General features: G+C 45.2%; 1 long non-coding RNA gene across 2 annotated transcripts; it reads left to right on the top strand.

Moving 5' to 3' along the window:
- Nucleotides 1-741: 741 nt before the first annotated feature.
- On the top strand, nucleotides 742-8,737 carry LOC113408028. Of its 2 annotated transcripts, XR_003899925.1 has the most exons (4): nucleotides 742-881; nucleotides 2,852-2,992; nucleotides 7,948-8,015; nucleotides 8,697-8,737. It is a non-coding gene; the product is annotated as an uncharacterized LOC113408028 (long non-coding RNA). The 2 variants fall into 2 exon arrangements; XR_003370188.1 differs by lacking the exon at nucleotides 8,697-8,737 and having other exon boundaries at nucleotides 7,948-8,077.
- Nucleotides 8,738-9,005: the final 268 nt, after the last annotated feature.

Raw genomic sequence — 9,005 nt, 5'->3', positions numbered from 1 at the left:
TAGGTGATACCAGCATATACCAAGGTGTAGAGAATCCACGGGCTCTAGGCAATGTTGATTGCCCAAATGCCAATAAATATCCACCCAAAGGGGCTGGATCTTGTACTCTATATGGTGCTAATGTAATATTGGGTGGAGGAGCAGGAATTCTATTCCTTGGTTGTTGTAACTAAGGCCTGGTCTACACTAGGACTTTAATTCGGATTTAGCTGCCTTAATCCGAATTAACCCTTCACCCGTCCACACTACAGAGCCAGTTAATTCGAATTAAAGGGCCCTTTAAATCGATTTCTGTACTCCACCTCGACGAACGGAGTAGAGCCTAAATCGATTTTGTTAATTCGAATTAGGGTTAGTGTGGACGCACACCACCGAATTACTGTGTTTAAGTTAATGGGGTAGTGTGGCCGCACACCACCGAATTAATGTGGTTTAAAACCGAATTAAGGTGCTTAGTGTGGCCGCGCACAATCGAATTTATACAACCTGTTTCCCAAATTCGAATTATCTAAATTCGGATTAATCCTGTAGTGTAGACATACCCTTACAGATTACTACATCACATGCACTAGCTACTCGTGTCACTTGTGACACTGCATCTTCTAGTCCCTGAACAATGACAGTCTCTAAAGCCACTGCCTCTTGACTATCAGGGGCGGACACTAACAGAGGAGAAGATATTTCCTCCCATTTTGCTTTGCTCAGCTCCTCCTTTACATCACTAGCTGCCTTTTCTAGGGCACTCAGCTCCACCTCCTGTGGTGCCACCCTGGGACTTCCTTTTCCTATCTGCAAACTGCCGGTATCTCCTGCACTGCTAACTTCCTCTTCTGACTCTCCCCGTGGCTCTTCAGACTCAATCTCCAACTCCGCTCCTAAAGGTACTGTATCAGCCTGAGCTAATTCTCTTGCCCTACTTCTAGTAGTTGGTCCTGCAGGGTTTTCTACCTCCGTCGGTTCCACCGTGCCAATAGGGATGGGAATCAATTCTTTATCCTCCTCTGACACATCTTCTCTCTTTTCTATTTCTCTAATTCTGTCCAACAGCTGACCACGATCTGATCTATAGCCCTCCAGCGGTTTTAAGCTGGCATCCAAAGTTTGCGGGGCTTCCCTGACTAACCCTACTTTTTTATTCTTTTTCGGCTCTGTTTCTACATCAAATACCTCACTTACAAAACCCCGTGGGTTACCATGCTCAGAAATCATCTCACTATTTCTCAGCTGTTCTAAACCTCCTCTATGTTCCTGAATATATTTTCTGGCAAAGTTTTCTAAAGCCAGACTGCGGGCAACTCCAACAGACTCTATTCTTGCCTTTACTCCACTCCTAACATGAAATATAGAACTCATTTCAATTCTACAACTTCACTAGCTTCTTCAATCAACTAGAATGAATACTCTGTTGTTTTACTCTGAAACTGAAGGCGCCCCTTCACAGAAACAACAGGAAATACACCCCTAACCGGTTTCTACACTTCGTTCAATAAGTCCCAAGTAAATAATAGAGGGATGGGGGTATGTTCCCTCTCTTCCCTCGATGGCTCGTAGCTACTCGAGAGGTCTTTTCCCTCTGTCGGGACCTGCCAAATACTGGGAAATACTGAGGCAGACGGATCAGAGGTGCAGCCTGGGAGAGTTAAGGGGATTGAGATAAGGTATCTTGAACTGTTCAAGTTCTGAACTATTGCGGCCTTTTGGCAGTAATTAATACCTAGATTTGTCAACTCCCCCGCCACCACTAGTGTGGGTCATCAGATCCAGTGCTACTGCTAATATCTTATCGGTACCATTCGTTATAACTTCAACCTTTACAAAACCCCTTAGATGCGCATATCACTTTAACAATAACACTATTACTTAAAAAGTAATATTATAAAGTAATATTATTTAATCTTGCAGTATTATATTCAAAAACCTTAAAATTAAACTTCTAAGTCAAAACCACAATACAAAACCGGAAATACTGGGACTGCTGCCAAGCTGCAGTCACAGGAAATTAGGTTTCTGTTTTCTTAAGAAAGAGTGGGTGAGACACACTATTTGTAAGTCTCTGTAATTTTAACCATTTACTTATGCCTCGGGTGAGATTTCTAGGGGTCTAAGGATGCCTGGAATTCCTGAAAATTCCTGTCACACACTCCTCGAGTCTCCTGGCTAGTTGAAGATGAAGAGATCTAGAATAGATGATGATTGAAGCTCTTTTATATGACCTAAGTGCCGGAAATCCTTCCTCTTTAGCCCAAATTTCATTCCTCCCCCACAGAAACGTTAGGCTACACTTACCGCATAGGCTAATATGTACGTGCGTATCGATGACAGGTATGTGTGCACTTGTGGTGTACTTATTAAGTCTGTGGGTACAACTTTGAAAACCCCCCCCCATGCCATTCTTCGTTGTCTATTGGTCTAGGTAAAGGTCTTAGACATAGGCCGGGGTGCTTTATCTATTTGGGTAACAAGATGAAGGTCAACCTTACTTTTCTGGGTATAAGGTCCCAATATAGATATGCTAACTTTGCCTTAGCTTTAACATACAGGTTTTTGTTTGGCCTGTAGGTCTCTTGCATTACAGCCAAACTTATTTTTAATATAAATCTATAAACCTATTACAATACATCAAATACTTAAACTTATAAGAAAAGATATATCTATGCAAGCAAGCAGATTAATCCTTAGGGCTACATGCTGAGACGCATGTTAATCCAGAGTCACTGCAAGGCAGAACAGGGAGTGACTCCAAAATTAACATGGGGGGCAGTTAAGATCAGGGTGTGTCCCTGTTGGGAGGGGGTTTCAGTTGTTGCTAAAGGGGGGAAAGTGACTCAGTTTCTCGCTTTCTCTGCCTCAGGATATTGAGGTGGAGCTTCCTGGTTCAGACGCTGCTGCCCCCATTGTGATCTGAGAGCCCAGGCTGAGTAGCTGCTGCTCCCCCAGCGGGATCGGGGCTGGGGAGTGACCATGAGTAAAGCTTCCTCTGCGTTCAGCCAAGGTGAGGATTTTCTCCAGCTGTAATTAGCCCCATAGGTCAACCCAATGCTCTGCCCACCCCAACATCTGAGCCAGAGACTCCAGGTGGTTGATAGAGACCTCAGGGAACTGGGGATGGGCATGAAAGTGACTCTGCACAAACAGCCCCTCCTCACCCCAAGTCTCTCCTCCCCTTAGCAATTGCAGGAGCCGATCCAGCTATAGGAGAGCGAACCCCCAGGATTGTCTGTCAGCCAGAGTGGGAGAGACGGGGGAAGGGAGACACAAGGAGAAAAATGAGAGAGAGAGAGAGACTGAAAAGAGCAGTGGGAGAAATAACTGGGGAGAGAGATTCCCAGATCTCTGACCGGCCCCCACACACTTATTGCAGCATCCCTGGGCAGATTCACTTTCCTGTGAGCAAGGTGAGGTGCAGGAAGAGGAAAAGCCAGTTCCTGACTCTCCCTGTCCCCTCTGCTGTAGGAGTGTGCTGCCCTGGGGACAGTGTCAGGGGGAATCCCGCAGGGTCACTCCTTTTGTTCTGCGCTTCTCTCCCATTCGGTTCCCAGACTTAGTTATTGGGAGGGTTTCAAAATGTCTTGGTGGTTTAGTGCTAGTGGGAGGGGCCGGTCAGTGCTGTAATAAAGTGGCCAAACATTTCCCCAGCATAGAATCATAGAACTGTAGGGCTGGAATGAACTCTGAGAGGACATCTAGTCCAGCCCCCAGCACTGAAATGTTTGTCCAACCTGTTCTTAAAAACCTCCAATGATGTGGATTCCACCACCTCTCTTGCTAATCTATTCCAGTGCTTAATTAGGTTTTTTCACAATTGACTCAGATTCAATTTGTGATCCACTATAGCCCCCGATCATTTTCAGTAGTATTACCCCTAACCAGCTATTCCCCACTTCGTAGTTGTGCATTTGGTTTTCCTTCCCTAAACCTAGTAGTGTGCACTTCTCTTTATTGAATTTCATCATGTTCATTCAGCCCACTTCTCCAATTTGTAAATGTTACCTTGAATGCTAATCCTGTCCTCCAACGTGCTTGCAGCCCCTCACAGCTGCTGTTATCTGCATATTTAGACAGCATGCTCTCCAGTCCATTATCCAAGTAATTAGTGAAAATATTGACTATATCAGATCCAGGACTGGCCCCTGGCCACCCCATTGTATACATCCTCCCAGTTGGACAGTGAACCACTAATGATTACTGTCTGAGTACCGCCTTCCAACAACATTTTCACCCATTTTATACCACTTTCATGTACACCACATTTCCCTAGTTCACTATGACTTGGCATTATTTGTTTTTGCAAATCCATGCTGGCTATAACTTATCACCTTACTATCCTCTAGGTGCTTACAAATTGATTGTATAATAATTTGTTCATTCCAGGTATCTAAGGTAGGCTTGATTTTATTTCCCAGTCCTCTTTGTTCCCCTTTTAAAAGATGGGTACTATGTTTGCTCTTCTCCAGTCTTCACTGTTCTCCAGGCGTTCTCAAAGATAATTGCTAATGGTTCCAAGATTGCCTCAGCTAATTCCTTGAGCACCCTAAAATTAATTTCGTGGCTGACATTAATATATATAATGTATCTACATATGTTTAACCTGTTCTTTCCCTATTGTGGTTTCTGTTTCTTCCTCCTCTTGGTTAATAATAATAATTAAGACCCTACCTGAACCGCGGGATGATCTTCAAATAATTGCAGCTGAGATGCAAAGAAGACTTGGAAAATTGCAGAAAAATAATAATGGACCTTTATTAATTGCCGTAATTTGGAAAAGCCACAGCAGACCTATTTGTTTAAGAAAAATCTGCTGGCATAATATAAACACTCAACTATTACATTACGCCTGTGAATTTTGTTGGTAACCAGACAATTTGGTGCAGCTACAGGGCCATAACACGGGTGGGGTGAGTAGGGCAGCCACCAAGGGCACAAAGCGGGGCTGAGGAGTAGAAAATTGGGGCAGAAAAATTAGGGCGGAAATTTGCGTCACAGACCATGAAATCTGGTCTCCGGCTGCCCGGCTCTGAAGGCAGAGTGGAGAGTGGCAGCTGTCGGCTGGGTGCCTCGCTCTAAAGGCAGCGCCGCCACAGAATAGAAATAAGGGTGGCAATTCTAAGTCACCCCTACTTCTCTGCCTTCAGAGCCGGGCACTGGCCAGCATCCACCACTCTCTCGCCACCCAGCTCTAGGCAGTGCCGCTGCCAGCATCAACTCAGGAGTAAGGGTGGCAATACTGCGACCCACTAGTGGGCTTGCAACCACCTTTTGGGTCTGGGCCGCTGATGTGAGAAACTCTGTGGAGAAATCACACTTTTTTGTGGGATACTCACCACATAAATAGCAAATTTTACAGGTGTATAACACATCTGCAAAGTTCACTATTTATGCCATGACCAACCCTTGAAAATCGTATGATTCCCTTCCCCCCCGTGATTTAAGTAGTACCCTACTTATTGCCTCCTATGTCCCTTGCTAGGTGTAACTTATTTTGTGAGTTAATCTTTCTGATTTTGTCCCCACCTGCTCATGGTACTCAATGGCGGCGGAGGGGGGGAACAATAACAGATAATGTGGAAATGGCAGATGCTAAATGTCTTTTGTTTCAGTTTTCACCAAAAAGTTTAGTAGCAATTGGATATCTAACTTAATGAATGCCAATGAAAATGAGGTAGGGTCAGAGGCTAAAATAAGGAAAGAACAAGTTAAAAATTACTTAGGTTAGATGTCTTCAAGTCTCCAGGGCCTGATGAAATGCACCCTAGATATCTGAGCTATTAGCGATTATCTTCAAAAAGTCATGGAAGATGGGAAAGATTCCAGAGGACTGGAAAAGGGCAAATATAGTGCCCTTCCATAAAAAGGGGAGTAAGGACAATCCGGGGAATTACAGACCAATCAGCTTATTTTAATTGCCCAGAAAGATAATGGAACAAATAATTAAGCAATCAGTTAGCAAACTCCTAGAAGATAATAAGGTGATAAGTAACAGTCAGCATGGATTTCTCAGGAACAAATTGTGTCAAACCACCCTAATAGCTTTTTTTTTTTTTTTTTGGACAGGGTAACAAGCTTGTGGATAGAGGGGAAGCGGTAGACGTGGTAGATCTTGACTTTAGTAAGGCTTTTGATACTGTCTTGCATGACCTTCTCATAAACAAACTAAAGAAAGACAACCAAGATGGAACTACCATTAAGTGGGTGCATAGCTGGTTGGAAAACTGTCCCCAGAGAGTAGTTCTGAGGTTCACAGTCAAGCTGGAAGGGCATATCGAGTGAGGTCCCACCGGGATCAGTTCTGGGTCCGGTTCTGTTCAATATCTTCATCAATGATTTAGATAATGGCATAGAGAGTACACTTATAAAGTTTGTGGATGATACCAAGCAGGGAGGGGTTGCAAATGCTTTGGAAGATAGGATTAAAATTCAAAATGATCTGGACAAAATGGTCTGAAGTAAATCGGATGAAATTTATTAAAGACAAATGTAAAGTACTCCACTTAGGAAGGAACATTCAGTTGCACACATACAAAATGGGAAATGACTGTCTAGGGAGGAGTACTGTGGAAAGGGATTTGGGGGTCATAGTGGATCACAAGCTAAATGAGAGTCAGCAGTGTGATGCTGTTGAAAAAAAAGCAAACATGATTCTGGGATGTATTAGCATGAGTGTTGTAAACAAGACATGAGAAGTAATTATTCCGCTCTACTCTGCTGATTAGGCCTCAGCTGGAGTATTGTGTCCAGTTCTGGGCACCGCATTTCAAGAAAGATGTGGAGAAATTGGAGAGGGTCCAGAGAAGAGCAACAAGAATGATTAAAGGTCTAGAGAACATGACCTGTGAAGGAAGGCTGAAAGAATTGGGTTTGTTTAGTTTGGAAAAGAGAAGACTGAGAGGGGACATGATAGCAGTTTTCAAGTATCTAAAAGGGTGTCATAAGGAGGAGGGAGAAAACTTGTTTATCTTAGCCTCTAAGGATAAAACAAGAAGCAATGGGCTTAAACTGCAGCAAGGGAGGTTTAGGTTGGACATTAGGAAAAAGTTCCTAACTGTCAGGGTGGTTAAACACTGGAATAAATTGCCTAGGGAGGTTGTGGAATCTCCATCTCTGGAGATATTTAAGAGTAGGTTAGATAAATGTCTATCTGGGAGGGTCTAGACCAGGGGTCCCCAACATGGTGCCTGTTTTTTTTGCTCTGCCGGGCAGCACTCGGCTTTTTTTTTTTTTTTTTTTTGGTGCCCGCCAGACAAAAAAGGTTGGGGCCCAATGGTCTAGACAGTATTTGGTCCTGCCATGAGGGCAGGGGACTGGACTTGATGACCTCTCTAGTTCCCTTCCAGTCCTAGAATCTATGAATCTATAACCTTTTTCCAGTGACATCTTACAAGACCCATCTTGCACAAAGTACTTCTCAGTTATCTCATATTCATGTCATAAGCAGATTTTCATAAAGAATATGGAGTGAAATGTCACACTCACATACCAGTTTTCAGAGTTTGTTGAAGTCTGCCTTTTTGAAGTCCATTGTCCTTATTTTCCTGCTCTAACGCCTTCCTTCTCTTAGAATCACGAAATCATCATTTCATGAACACTTTCGCCCATATTGCTTTCCACCTTCCATTTCCTAACTAACTCCCGCCAGTTAGTCAGCATCAACCCTTAAATGCCTGTCTCCCTGGTTACTACTTCCATCTTCTGAAGCAAACAGGTGTCCCCAACACATGCCAAGAACTTATTGAACACTTTGTGTTTGTTTAACTACCGAGACACCTGTTAGAAAAGAAATTCAAAGTCCCATGTCCCCCCTCCCGTCCCCCCCATTACTAATTGTGTTTTGAATGTTTCTGTTATTTGCATGACAGAGTCGAGAACATCCGTCTGCGAGGAAAGAGCCGGGGGGAATTGTGATGTGACGTTACTGTCCTGTTTTGACATGTCCCCTTCTTGCCCTGACAGGCTGCAGTGTTACATACCATCCTTCCAGGGACCAGGGAAGGGAAATGGCTGCCGTGGAGCCAGTTCCGGTAGGGATTATAGGGGAGTTGCTGGTGGGCTCCTGTTGGCGGGAGAAGGGCAGTAAAGACATAGGAGGTGGGTGCTTCTGGGGGTGGTCAGGAGGTGGGAGGGGGCAGGAAATACACAGGGTGGAGAAAGGGAGAGGGACAGGGTGTGACAAACCTGCTGGGATTTGTTTACGGTGGGGCCTAGATTTTAACAGACCCATGGGATTTGTGGGTGGAAATTCCCTAATTTGTCGAGCAGGAAACAACCCCCTGGACTGGGCTGGAGAAACGTACCAGCCTCCAATACTGGAGTCTGAACCTACTAGCCAGAGGGCAACCCCCAGTGAGGCCCGGGGAAGACACCCCATCCCTTCACATCCAACTGCTGGCACTGGGGAGGGTGTTGGGATTCCTACCAGGGGGCTGTTCCTGGACCCTGCTGGGGGCTCCATCTCCTGTATCAGCTTCTGGCTGGTAGGTGAGTGTTGAATGTGAAGACCCCTGCCATCTCTGTCTGCTAGAAGGGGTGAGGGGCTCTCTCTCTTTCTCCTCTCACCCTGATGCCTCCTGGCTGCTCTGATGGGGAGCGGGAGGGATCCTGCCTGCCTCCCAGAGCTTCCATGTGATTGGCCCTCCTCCCCTGTGAATGGTGGGGTTGTCACTGGGCAGCAGGTGCAGAGTGGAGGGCTCTTGCTCTTTCAGGGGCTGGTGACTTTTGAGGAGGTGGCTGTGTTTTTCACTGAGGAAGAGTGGGCTCTGCTGGACCCCGCTCAGAGAGCCCTCTACGGAGACGTCATGCAGGAGAACTATGAGAACGTGACCTCACTGGGTAAGGATTCCCATCCCCTCGGTTCTTAGAAGGGGAAATGAAGAGTTAAGGTTCACAACACCCCACAGTGCACTCTCAACTTTGCCCTGTTTCAGCGACACCCCGACAAGCCAATGACACATAGACTAGCACTCTACGCTCCCTGCTACAGAACACTTTGGGAACAGAGCACAGGCACTGGA

Source organism: Terrapene carolina, unplaced genomic scaffold (genome assembly GCF_002925995.2).
Source record: "Terrapene carolina triunguis isolate 2854851 unplaced genomic scaffold, T_m_triunguis-2.0 Scaffold661, whole genome shotgun sequence".
NCBI classification, from domain to species: domain Eukaryota; kingdom Metazoa; phylum Chordata; order Testudines; family Emydidae; genus Terrapene; species Terrapene triunguis.
Note: the sequence above shows the minus strand (reverse complement) of the source record. Positions and strands in the feature narration are given on the sequence as shown.